The 12,500-nt window shown below is 43.7% G+C and overlaps 1 protein-coding gene across 1 annotated transcript in view; it reads right to left on the bottom strand.

Annotated features, from left to right (window-relative positions):
* Positions 1-12,500, bottom strand: part of LOC139747342 (spondin-1-like) — a 384,149-nt gene that overhangs the window by 310,446 nt on the left and 61,203 nt on the right. The window contains exon 2 of the mRNA XM_071659540.1: positions 3,406-3,594. The gene's annotated coding sequence lies outside the window, so the exon portion shown is untranslated. The remainder of the gene's footprint in view (positions 1-3,405; positions 3,595-12,500) is intronic.

Raw genomic sequence — 12,500 nt, 5'->3', positions numbered from 1 at the left:
TGAAGCAATTCATCACACACACACACACACACACACACACACACACACACACACACCCGACCTGTGTGTGCCAGTAATGGCACCCCGAGGACATAAACCTGACTCCAGACCAGTAATAGCGTATACGAGATCGGGCTGCCAGTGACACGAGCTCGTCTTCGTGGCAGAAAATCTTTACACACACACACACACACACACACACACACACACACACACACACACACACACACAGTCAGTAAGTCAGTGAGACGGAGTGAGAGAGAGAGAGAGAGAGAGAGAGAGAGAGAGAGAGAGAGAGAGAGAGAGAGAGAGAGAGAGAGAGAGAGAGATGGATGGCAAAGCGAAAGGAGCGGTATAACTGGAGGGTAAGTGGAAGGAAAAGGCGACCGAGAAAAAGAAAACGTAGAACGGAGGTGCACTGTATGTACTTCGGGGTGGAAGAACGGAGAAGACTGGGCAACAGAGGTGGATAGGGGGACACAAACACTGCCCTGACACCCATAACGAATGAGGTCAAAGGTCACAACAGGTGTGAATTACCTTGCTACGTCATGCGTTAAAAACTTCAGTGACTTATCTCACATTCCAATTAATATAAATCACAAGGTTAATTAGGACAACACGAAGCATCCCTCATACTAAAACGAGCAATGTTCATTTGCAAGTCTATTAAATTTTAGTGAAGTGCTCTGAGGCAAATCGAAAATATATCGGTTGATTAGTTGATCATTTGGGCTTTAAGCCAATCAACTGCTCAGGGTCATTACGGCTATCAACTACCATTTATAATAGCCTTAACTACCTACTCCTTCAGGCGTGCAAGATAATTCTAAAACCATTACACGCTTCTCACTATATGTACGACCATTGTAAATATATCTTGGTGCGCATACCGTTCTATATATCTTAATAATAATAATAATGATGTTAATAAACATTAACGTCCATTTTCCCAATATATATATATATATATATATATATATATATATATATATATATATATATATATATATATATATATATATATTCCTATGAGTCCGCGGGAAAATGAAACACGATAAGTTCCCAAGTGCACTCTCGTGTAATAATCATATCATCAGGGGAGACACAAGAAAGAAATATATGTCAGTTGATATACGACGAAGGGACGTAGCTAGGACGCCATCTGGTAAACAAGTGACTCCAACATATATATTTATTATCATAATTATTATATATCATCGCTGTTTCCCGCATATTCGTTTGGAAAAAAAATCAAAAATAAAATAAATTATGGTGACCAATACATATTTGGACATTGAGCTGGACGCCTCAGCATTGAACTGACACAAACGAGATTTCTCCACTTTATGAATCGGCTTCAGAACCTACGTATAACACTATCTTCACCTCCATGACCGAGGATCATCGTAGAGACGGAATTCCTCCAGCGTGGCAAGTGAACAGGGGGCTACCCATGCATCTAATGTTTCCTTAAACAGATGGAAATGCCAGATGAGTTCAGCATCGACCAGGCTCTTGGTTTTAGGTGCTTCTCTCTGACCCCGCACCACCTCTGACCCCACATCACCTTTGACCCCGCGCCACCTCTGACCCCACACCATCTCTGACCCCACACCATCTCTGACCCCACACCATCTCTGACCTCGCACCACCTCTGACCCCGCACCACCTCTGACCTCGCATCACCTTTGACCCCGTACCACCTATGACCCCGCACCACCTCTGACCTCGCACCACCTCTGACCTCGCACCACCTCTGAACTACCATGCTGTTATGAAGCACATATTCTTGGCCTGTGTTTGCTACAACCCCAACATTAAAGTAGCTTAATTTCTTTGTTAAGTAACTGCAATAAAGCTCATTAACGAACGATTAATAGTCTCAGACTATAATAAAGTTCTCCTTTTTCTTTATAAATATACATTTCTTATATATATATATATATATATATATATATATATATATATATATATATATATATATATATATATATATATATATATATATATATATATATATATATATATAAATAACAAAAAAGGATTCCTAACATACTAATATACAAATAAAGTACTGAAAGCAACAATTCCCTTTCAAAAAATGGTTAAAGGAAGAACCATTTATATAGTGAGAGCGAGTATGGTCTTAAAATCACCCTGAACACTTAAAGCAAGTGTTCAAAACAAAAACAAAAAACTCCGACTGTTGTTTTTAACTTGACGTTGACGACTTCAACGACCCTGGCAGTTGATTGGCCTAATGACCAACTGACCCTCAACCAATCAACGGGTCGTTAACATGACTCCCACCCTCCAGCTTGTAACATTACAGAGGTCTCGCCTCTATTACACAAAAAGCACATATGTACACTGCTACCACAACTCCTACTTACAAGTACATAACATCGTACCCAGGAAATGTAACCCCGCAAGAACAGGCGATAATAATAATAATAATAATAATAATAATAATAATAATAATAATAATAATAATAATAATGATAATAACAATAAAATAATAATAATAATAATAATAATAATAATAATAATAATAATAATAAATAATAATAATAATAATAATAATAATAATAATAATAATAATACGATGTATAACGATATACAGTCATATAAAAATATATATATACAGCATATAAAAATAGCCACAGTAAAGGGTACACTTGTATTGATGTGTATATGTATCTATGTACTTACCTGAATGGCACATACATACCAGAGTATACCACAACACACAGCTACACCAGATCATACGACAATAGAGTATACCCGACCTACCACACCAGATCATACCACAACAGAGTATACTCAACCTACCACACCAGAGTATACTCTTCACTACCACACCAGATCATACCACAATAGAGTATACTGTACCTACCACACCAGATCATACCACCACACCAGAGTATACTCTTAACTACCACACCAGATCATTCCACAATAGAGTATACTCGACCTACCACACCAGATCATACCACCAAACCAGATCATACTCTACCTACCACAACATATCATACCACCCCACCAGAGTATACTCTATCTACCACACCAGTGTATACTCCACCTACCACACCAGATCATACCACCAAACCAGAGTATACTCCACCTACCACACCAGATCATACCACCACACCAGAGTATACTCTTAACTACCACACCAGATCATTCCACAATAGAGTATACTCGACCTACCACACCAGATCATACCACCAAACCAGAGCATACTCTACCTACCACAACATATCATACCACCCCACCAGAGTATACTCTATCTACCACACCAGTGTATACTCCACCTACCACACCAGATCATTCCCCCCCACCAGAGTATACCCGACCTACCACACCAGATCATACCTCCCCACCATAGTATACCCGACCTACCTGTATAGATCTCCCCTGGAACGTATTTATCCGGGTTGCCGCTGATCTTGATCTTGTAGCCGTTGTCTCCCGGGGTCTTGGGAAACTGTGCCCCCGGCGGCGCACGGTTGCAGTTGGCGTACTGGCAGGAGACAGTGCTAACCCACACCCCCAGCAGCAGCACCACCACACGCGGCCCGACCATCTCTCCTGCCACACAGGGGGAAGAGAGAGAAATGAATATACGGGAAAACGGAAGCTAAGTGTGGAAAAACAAAAACAACGACAAAAAATGGGATGATGGGGGTGGATGGGTGGGGGGAGTCACATGAAGGAGAAACTACAAAAAATGGGATGAGGGAGGGAGAGAGGGGAGGAGTTACATGAAGGAGAGACTAAATTGAATTATTTATTATTTTTTCAGCATCCTCAGACTAGCGTATAAACACCTAAATCTCTACAAAAGTAGAGAAGGAAAAAAAAGAAGAGAGGAAAACTCGTAAAATTTGATGTACCGATGTTGGATAAACAAGTTATATATAGACCCCGACCCGCTACCAGAACAAGCGCGCGTGCTGATGGATCGGCCACGTGCAAGCCAGGCACGTGACAACCCGTCCTCGTGGCGTGCCGTTTCTGGCACATTTGGATTCAATTAAACCCACTCCACGGTCTTAATTAAGGAGGCGGGTGTTATAATTATCAAACAGCACATGATAATCACCATCGTGAGTTCCATGTGATTATCTGATCACACAAAGACACTTACACAACACGGACACAATTATCATTATCATCAAAATTATCACCATCATTATCATCATCAGTTATCGTAAACAAGACACTGATAGCAATAATGTATACAGAAGATGGAGACGGTCTGACTCAGGCGAATTCAAGAAGTGACACATATCTATGGAAATAGCAGAGAAAGAGAGTAAAAAGAAGCGAGTCAGACCTGAAAATGAAATTCAAAAAATTTGAAAAATGGTTAAAATACCAAAGTTCCAACCAACAGAGAAGGTAATATCAAAAAAAAAAAAAATTATATATATATATTATATATTATATATATATATATATATATATATGTATATATATATATATATATATATATATATATATATATATATATATATATATATATATATATATATATATATATCTGAGGCCGCACGCTTCGAAACACAGTAAATTCAATAAGAGAGAAAAAATTGGAAGGGGAGACTAATATGTTATCACGAAACCTGATTCAACCCACGTCAGTACGACATTCCCGTGTTGGCTTCCTCCTACCAACGGATCCTGATATAGGAAAACTGTCTTCCTTCCTCTTCTTCTTTTCTTGGAAAAAATGGTAGCTGAGACGGTACGGGCAAATGAATATGTCCTTATCATGTTATATATATATATATATATATATGGTAAAGTGTGTGGAAGAAGAAAGTTAAGAGTAAATGTGAATAAGAGCAAGGTTATTAGGTACAGTAGGGTTGAGGGTCAAGTCAATTGGGAGGTGAGTTTGAATGGAGAAAAGCTGGAGGAAGTGGGGTGTTTTAGATATCTGGGAGTGGATCTGTCAGCGGATGGAACCATGGAAGCGGAAGTGGATCATAGGGTGGGGGAGGGGGCGAAAATTTTGGGAGCCTTGAAAAATGTGTGGAAGTCGAGAACATTATCTCGGAAAGCAAAAATGGGTATGTTTGAAGGAATAGTGGTTCCAACAATGTTGTATGGTTGCGAGGCGTGGGCTATGGATAGAGTTGTGCGCAGGAGGATGGATGTGCTGGAAATGAGATGTTTGAGGACAATGTGTGGTGTGAGGTGGTTTGATCGAGTAAGTAACGTAAGGGTAAGAGAGATGTGTGGAAATAAAAAGAGCGTGGTTGAGAGAGCAGAAGAGGGTGTTTTGAAATGGTTTGGGCACATGGAGAGAATGAGTGAGGAAAGATTGACCAAGAGGATATATGTGTCGGAGGTGGAGGGAACGAGGAGAAGAGGGAGACCAAATTGGAGGTGGAAAGATGGAGTGAAAAAGATTTTGTGTGATCGGGGCCTGAACATGCAGGAGGGTGAAAGGAGGGCAAGGAATAGAGTGAATTGGAGCGATGTGGTATACAGGGGTTGACGTGCTGTCAGTGGATTGAATCAAGGCATGTGAAGCGTCTGGGGTAAGCCATGGAAAGCTGTGTAGGTATGTATATTTGCGTGTGTGGACGTGTGTATGTACATGTGTATGGGGAAGGGGGTTGGGCCATTTCTTTCGTCTGTTTCCTTGCGCTACCTCGCAAACGCGGGAGACAGCGACAAAGTATAAAAAAAAAAAATATATATATATATATATATATATATATATATATATATATATATATATATATATATATATATATATATTATCCCTGGGGATAGGGGAGAAAGAATACTTCTAACGTTATTCCCTGCGTGTTGTAGAAGGCGACTAAAAGGAAGGGAGCGGGGGGGCCGCAAATCCTCCCCTCCCATTTTTTAATTTTCCAAAAGAAGGAACAGAGAAGGGGGCCAAGTGAGGATATTCTCTCTAAGGCTCAAGTCCTTTGTTCTTGGCGCTACCTCGCTAACGAGGGAAAAGGCGAATACCTCATGAATGTGTAATCGTTAGAAAAAATTCTCACAGGCAAGTGCAAATAATCAGACAGTAAGACGCTGAACACAAGCGAGCTATTTCGTGAGCCAGACTCATATTTCCGAAAAGAGAAGATTAATCACTTTGGAGGCGTTGGTAATCATTAGCGCCGGGTAGTACCACCGTGTGATTACCGAACTGCGAGTACACGGAACGTGTGTCCCTGACCGTGTTGATTACAACCGGTCAACCGCCGAATTAACCAACACTGAGGCGATGGCAAAATCCAGCAGAGGTCCGTGTGTACGTATGATGATGAAACGAGTCGCTACCAGGAACGGGGCGGGGGCACAGGACCAGCCTTGTGCCACGCCGCCGCCAAGCTACATCCTTCAACCTAAATATAGACCTGCGAGTATGTTGCCCTCCCTCCCTCCCTCCACACCAGGATGAATGAGGCCCTTCTTAGCCGGAGTCCCGACACCACACACACCCCTCCTCCTCTCCCCCAGGGCTTGGTCGAGGTAGGGAGGAGGAGGAGGAGGTGGTTCTGTCTGCCCTGGCGATGGTCGTGGTGCTGATGCTAGTGTTAGTGACGGGTGGAATTTTCCAATCCTGACGGAACAAAGGAACTCCTCCTACCTCAGCTCGGAGGAGGAGGGTGGAGGGGCCATACAAACAGCGAGATCTCAGCTGACGCCCTTGGCATTACCAATACCTCCAAAACCTGGAGCAGGGGTTCGAGTCTTTGTAGTTAATACTTATAACTTGACGTCGACTGCCTTCAGTCACCCGGACATACAAACATACCTCGTCGTCCAGCCAGCCAGACCCCCCTTGCTCACATTCACGCCTCGAACGTGTGAACACGACGACCTCACAACACACACTTCAGACTCCAATCATTCATCAGTCCCTCAAACTTCTCATCACTGGGAAATACGCCCGTGAGGCCATGACGCCCTGGGACCGCTTGTGCGTAGACAGCACTTTTACGCCGGGGTGGCGTAGTTTCCCTTTTGACGCCTCGATCAAAAGGCTCGTTCGGTCGTTCATCAAAGTTTCGCGACGCTGAGGGGTAAAAACATTTTGTTTCCCCAACTACGAGGCGAGCGGTGGAACAAGCCTTCCTCCCCCAAAGTGACTTTCGAACGAGGAAAAAAGAGTCTCTCTCTCTCTCCTCTCTCTCTCTCTCTCTCTCTCTCTCTCTCTCTCTCTCTCTCTCTCTCTCTCTCTCCCCGGTCAATCGTGCGTGCGTGTGTGTGAGGTTCGTGTCGACCTGCAGCAGCGACAGGATACCAGCGCTGCTTGAAACCAACCCTTCGCTTTACCGGGCCCCGGCACGGCGTCCGTCCGTCCGTCCGATCTCATCTCGCGCCATCTACTGCCGCAAGCTGCAGAGGTGAGAGAACTTGTGCAATAAATATACCGTCGACCAGACACTACGTCATCAAACGAGAACTCTAAAGCCATTTATCAGTTGTCTTTAAAAGCTTGAATTCACTTTCCTGCCAATACCGGAGACTGATTTGAGAAGGATCGTGTATCCACTGGTGTTGTACACACACGGTCTTGGAATTACCTTGAACGCCTGAAGATGGGGGGAAGGTGTGGTGCGTCCAGAGGCAGGCGAGCGTACACATGCGTAACCGCCCAGCTCCTCTCCTCCCCCCAGCCCCCGGAGATACGCAGGAGGGTATGAAAAAGAGGCCTTTTCCCTCCCTCCTCCACCCGGAGAGAGATGGGGGTGGTGTGGGTGGAAGGTTTCAGGCGATAACGTGCGAGAGTAACCCGCTTCACGAAGGTGTGGCCAGAAGGGGCTGTGGTTGGTAGGGGCTTCCTGTGGCTCTTGGTGACATCTTCTTCCAGATGCCGAGCGCGCGCGCGCGCGAGGGAGGAAAGGAGAGAGAGAGAGAGAGAGAGAGAGAGAGAGAGAGAGAGAGAGAGAGAGAGAGAGAGAGAGAGAGAGAGAGAGGGAAGGTAAGGGCAATACTTTCAACCACACGTCCAACATCTGGTCCTCCATCTCTTCACACTAACTCTCCCTCCCTCACTCTCCCTCCCTCCCTCCCTCTCTCTCTCCTCTTCTCTCCCTCCCGAAGCCATGAACTAACCTCCCTCGACGCCATTTTATCCCTGAATCTCTCAGCCAGCCACACTCCTCCCCCGCCTGCCACCCATCCCTAACCAACCCAACCCACCTTTACAATTAAACAAGCCGTAGTGACACACTCGCGTGTTGTTCAGCGGCGCCGACGACCCTACGGGGAGGCCGCCTCAAGTCGTGGGGATACGCCCCTCTAATCCCGATTCCGGCAATTTTTTTTCCCCAGGCTGACCTCAGCCAATCATCCCCCCCCCCCCCCGCCTCAACCAATCCTTGCTCCTCCGATATCTAATCTCCATGATAATTACCAATCCCTAATCGACAATTTCGTTGCTTTAACCTTATAAAAACAGTCATTCTGTTAATCCCACGACCCCATGGTACAATCTATGTTCCTTTATCATGGAAATCTTTCATTCTACCAATCATAGCCACGCATAACTCAAATCTTCCAATCACCGATTCTTTTCATCTTTCTCGTTCCTTACCCCCTTTACCGACCAATCCCAATCCTTCAAACCTCCCTATCCTAATCCTCATCATCTACCACTGTATCCTTCTCCGCCAGCTACGAAAACATGTATGTAACGCCTAATCACTAATCAACATACACAGGTGTTTCGTCCTTACATTCACATCAATTCGCCTATTACGCTAACACAGAAAAAAAAATGTCTCGTCGAATCTATTCGAGAAAGTGCGTTTAAAATCGCCACACTGAAGATGTTCAGAGACATTTTAACTGGCGTTAATAACATAACACAGACGGCCCAAAACGCCCCGGACAAGCCAATAGGCTCCGCTAAAGACAAGACAAAACGAATGACCCAACCACCCAATGACACCCTGACGACATCTGGTTATCACCGGATGTGGCGTTTTTCTTTTTTTTTTTTCAAAGTTCCGACCACTCGAAGGTGTTATCACAGTAACGCTGGTGACGGCAATCCAGTGGGTTTTGCCGTGCGTCACCGTCATCACTAGTGACGTTATCTGTCACGTGCTGATAACGCGTGACTGGCCAGAAAGCTGATCATCCGGTAATGGATGATTCTGAGGGAAATATCAAACTCTAATCTGAATGAGCCAATCAATATTAAACCCTAATCTGAATGAGCCAATCAGGTTGTTCAAACTCAAGTCGTTGAGTCGTTAGAAAATGTGATGAACTGATTGGCTGCTGGTGGACCAATTTGTACATGGTTCACACTGGCGTTTGTTTACATTTGAGGAATTGGATAACTTGATTGGTTTTGGTGACGGACCAATCACAAATGGTTCAGGATGACGCCAATTAACCTTCAGAAATCAAGAGAAACTGGCTGTTTGGTTAAAGGACCAATCACAAACGGACGGATTTAATCTGACGTCATTTCATCTCGAGGAATCAAAAGAGCCTGATTGGTCGATAAAAGAGCCAATCAGGCGCACTAACTGCCTTCGCTTTAGTCTTCCAACAACTTGGGAAACAGCCAGTCACGAGGCCAAGCAAAGGAAGGCACAAAATAATGTTATACTGTTGACTATAATCCCGGCTCCGTGATTGGTCGCCTCCTGAGAGACGCAGCCAATATAAATCTGAGAAATTCATGGTTGGCATCTGTCCTCATAATGCGGGTACGTCTGGCTTGGTAGTGCGAATACGATTCTCCTTCTTCTTCTTCTTCTTCTTCTTCATGCGAACGTTTCTCTCTTTTCTTCATCTTCTTCTTCTTCTTCTTCTTCATGCGAACGTTTCTCTCTTTTCTTCTTCTTCTTCTTCTTCTTCTTCTTCTTCATGCGAACGTTTCTCTCTTTTCTTCTTCTTCTTCTTCTTCTTCTTCTTCTTCATGCGAACGTTTCTCTCTTTTCTTCTTCTTCTTCTTCTTCTTCTTCTTCTTCTTCTTCTTCTTCTTCATGCGAACGTTTCTCTCTTTTCTTCTTCTTCTTCTTCTTCTTCTTCTTCTTCTTCATGCGAACGTTTCTCTCTTTTCTTCTTCTTCTTCTTCTTCTTCTTCTTCTTCTTCTTCTTCTTCATGCGAACGTTTCTCTCTTTTCTTCTTCTTCTTCTTCTTCTTCTTCTTCTTCTTCTTCTTCTTCTTCATGCGAATGTTTCTCTCTTTTCTTCTTCTTCTTCTTCTTCTTCTTCATGCGAACGTTTCTCTCTTTTCTTCTTCTTCTTCTTCTTCTTCTTCTTCTTCTTCTTCTTCTTCTTCTTCATGCGAACGTTTCTCTCTTTTCTTCTTCTTCTTCTTCTTCTTCTTCTTCTTCTTCTTCTCCTCTATATTCTCGAGAGAAAACTGGGTACAACGTTGGAAAATACGCTCAACTCTCTCTCTCTCTCTCTCTCTCTCTCTCTCTCTCTCTCTCTCTCTCTCTCTCTCTCTCTCTCTCTCTCTCCCACCTCAACACGCAGCCATCAGGTTTGATGACCAGGTCACCAAGGTCATCCAGCAGCTGAGTCATTTCCTTTATGCATCGCCAAATTTATAATTTTCCACATCAGTTTTGCTTATCCTATAATCAGGGCATAATTGGGCCGCGTCCACGTTAATTTCTCCCGAGGCGAAATACATATCTAAAACATATGACCAACATACCACAGTGTATCCCTCTTATCTCCCCAGGGGGGAGGGGGGTTGCGTCATAAGGAATAATCACTGTAGGTTGTTAAGGGATAATGGTTCGTACATGTATGGTAATTAATGACTCATATTACCAACTACATAATTACTCTCTCTCTCTCTCTCTCTCTCTCTCTCTCTCTCTCTCTCTCTCTCTCTCTCTCTCTCTCTCTCTCTCTCTCTCGCTATCTATATATCTATCTTTATATATATATATATATATATATATATATATATATATATATATATATATATATATATATATTTTTTTTTTTTTTTTTTCTCCCTAAACATTTTCGCTATTTCCCAAGTAAGCGAGGTAGCGTCCAGAAGAGACGACCAAGCCTTACAGGATAAACGACAAAAGATGCTAATTCTTCGTTTCCCAACGTACCCCTGCGTCACCAGACATGTTATTCATTATTCAGGAGAGGAACCTTAGCCCGTGAATAATGACCTTCAACATTTAAAGACTCTCTTGTATAAATACAACAACAGAAATATGTAATTAATAAATCACCTAACATACACTACAATAAAATCCTACACGAACACCTTCGTACAACTGTGTGGTGTCTCGTCACTATCTGCCTTCCCGTCCAGTCACATTAACCCTAAACTTATATATAATACTATCATAATCATCATTATCAAAATTATTATCATTATCATTATTATTAATATTATCATTATTATCATTATCATTCACTACAATCATTATTACAATCATCAGTTGTTATTATCATTACTAAGAGAGAGAGAGAGAGAGAGAGAGAGAGAGAGAGAGAGAGAGAGAGAGAGAGAGAGAGAGGCGTAAGGACCGATGGTGTCGAGCAAATATTTGTGTCTAAGGATGGCTTGATGGAAGAGCTGCTGCTGCTGCTGTTAAGGGTCCGTCAGTTAACCCACTGCTGCTATGCTGTCCCATCTCTTAACCCACAGCTGCTATGCTGTCCCATCTCTTAACCCACTGCTGCTATGCTGTCCCATCTCTTAACCCACAGCTGCTATGCTGTCCCATCTCTTAACCCACAGCTGCTATGCTGTCCCATCTCTTAACCTACTGCTGCTATGCTGTCCCATCTCTTAACCTACTGCTGCTATGCTGTCCCATCTCTTAACCCACTGCTGCTATGCTGTCCCATCTCTTAACCCACTGCTGCTATGCTGTCCCATCTCTTAACCCACTGCTGCTATGCTGTCCCATCTCTTAACCCACAGCTGCTATGCTGTCCCATCTCTTAACCTACTGCTGCTATGCTGTCCCATCTCTTAACCCACAGCTGCTATGCTGTCCCATCTCTTAACCCACTGCTGCTATGCTGTCCCATCTCTTAACCCACTGCTGCTATGCTGTCCCATCTCTTAACCCACAGCTGCTATGCTGTCCCATCTCTTAACCCACAGCTGCTATGCTGTCCCATCTCTTAACCCACTGCTGCTATGCTGTCCCATCTCTTAACCCACTGCTGCTATGCTGTCCCATCTCTTAACCCACTGCTGCTATGCTGTCCCATCTCTTAACCCACTGCTGCTATGCTGTCCCATCTCTTAACCCACAGCTGCTATGCTGTCCCATCTCTTAACCCACAGCTGCTATGCTGTCCCATCTCTTAACCCACAGCTGCTATGCTGTCCCATCTCTTAACCCACTGCTGCAATGCTGTCCCATCTCTTAACCCACTGCTGCTATGCTGTCCCATCTCTTAACCCACAGCTGCTATGCTGTCCCATCTCTTAACCCACTGCTGCTATGCTGTCCCATCTCTTAACCCACTGCTGCTATGCTGTCCCATCTCTTAAC

The sequence above is a fragment of the Panulirus ornatus genome, chromosome 5 (genome assembly GCF_036320965.1).
Source record: "Panulirus ornatus isolate Po-2019 chromosome 5, ASM3632096v1, whole genome shotgun sequence".
NCBI lineage: Eukaryota > Metazoa > Arthropoda > Malacostraca > Decapoda > Palinuridae > Panulirus > Panulirus ornatus.
Note: the sequence above shows the minus strand (reverse complement) of the source record. Positions and strands in the feature narration are given on the sequence as shown.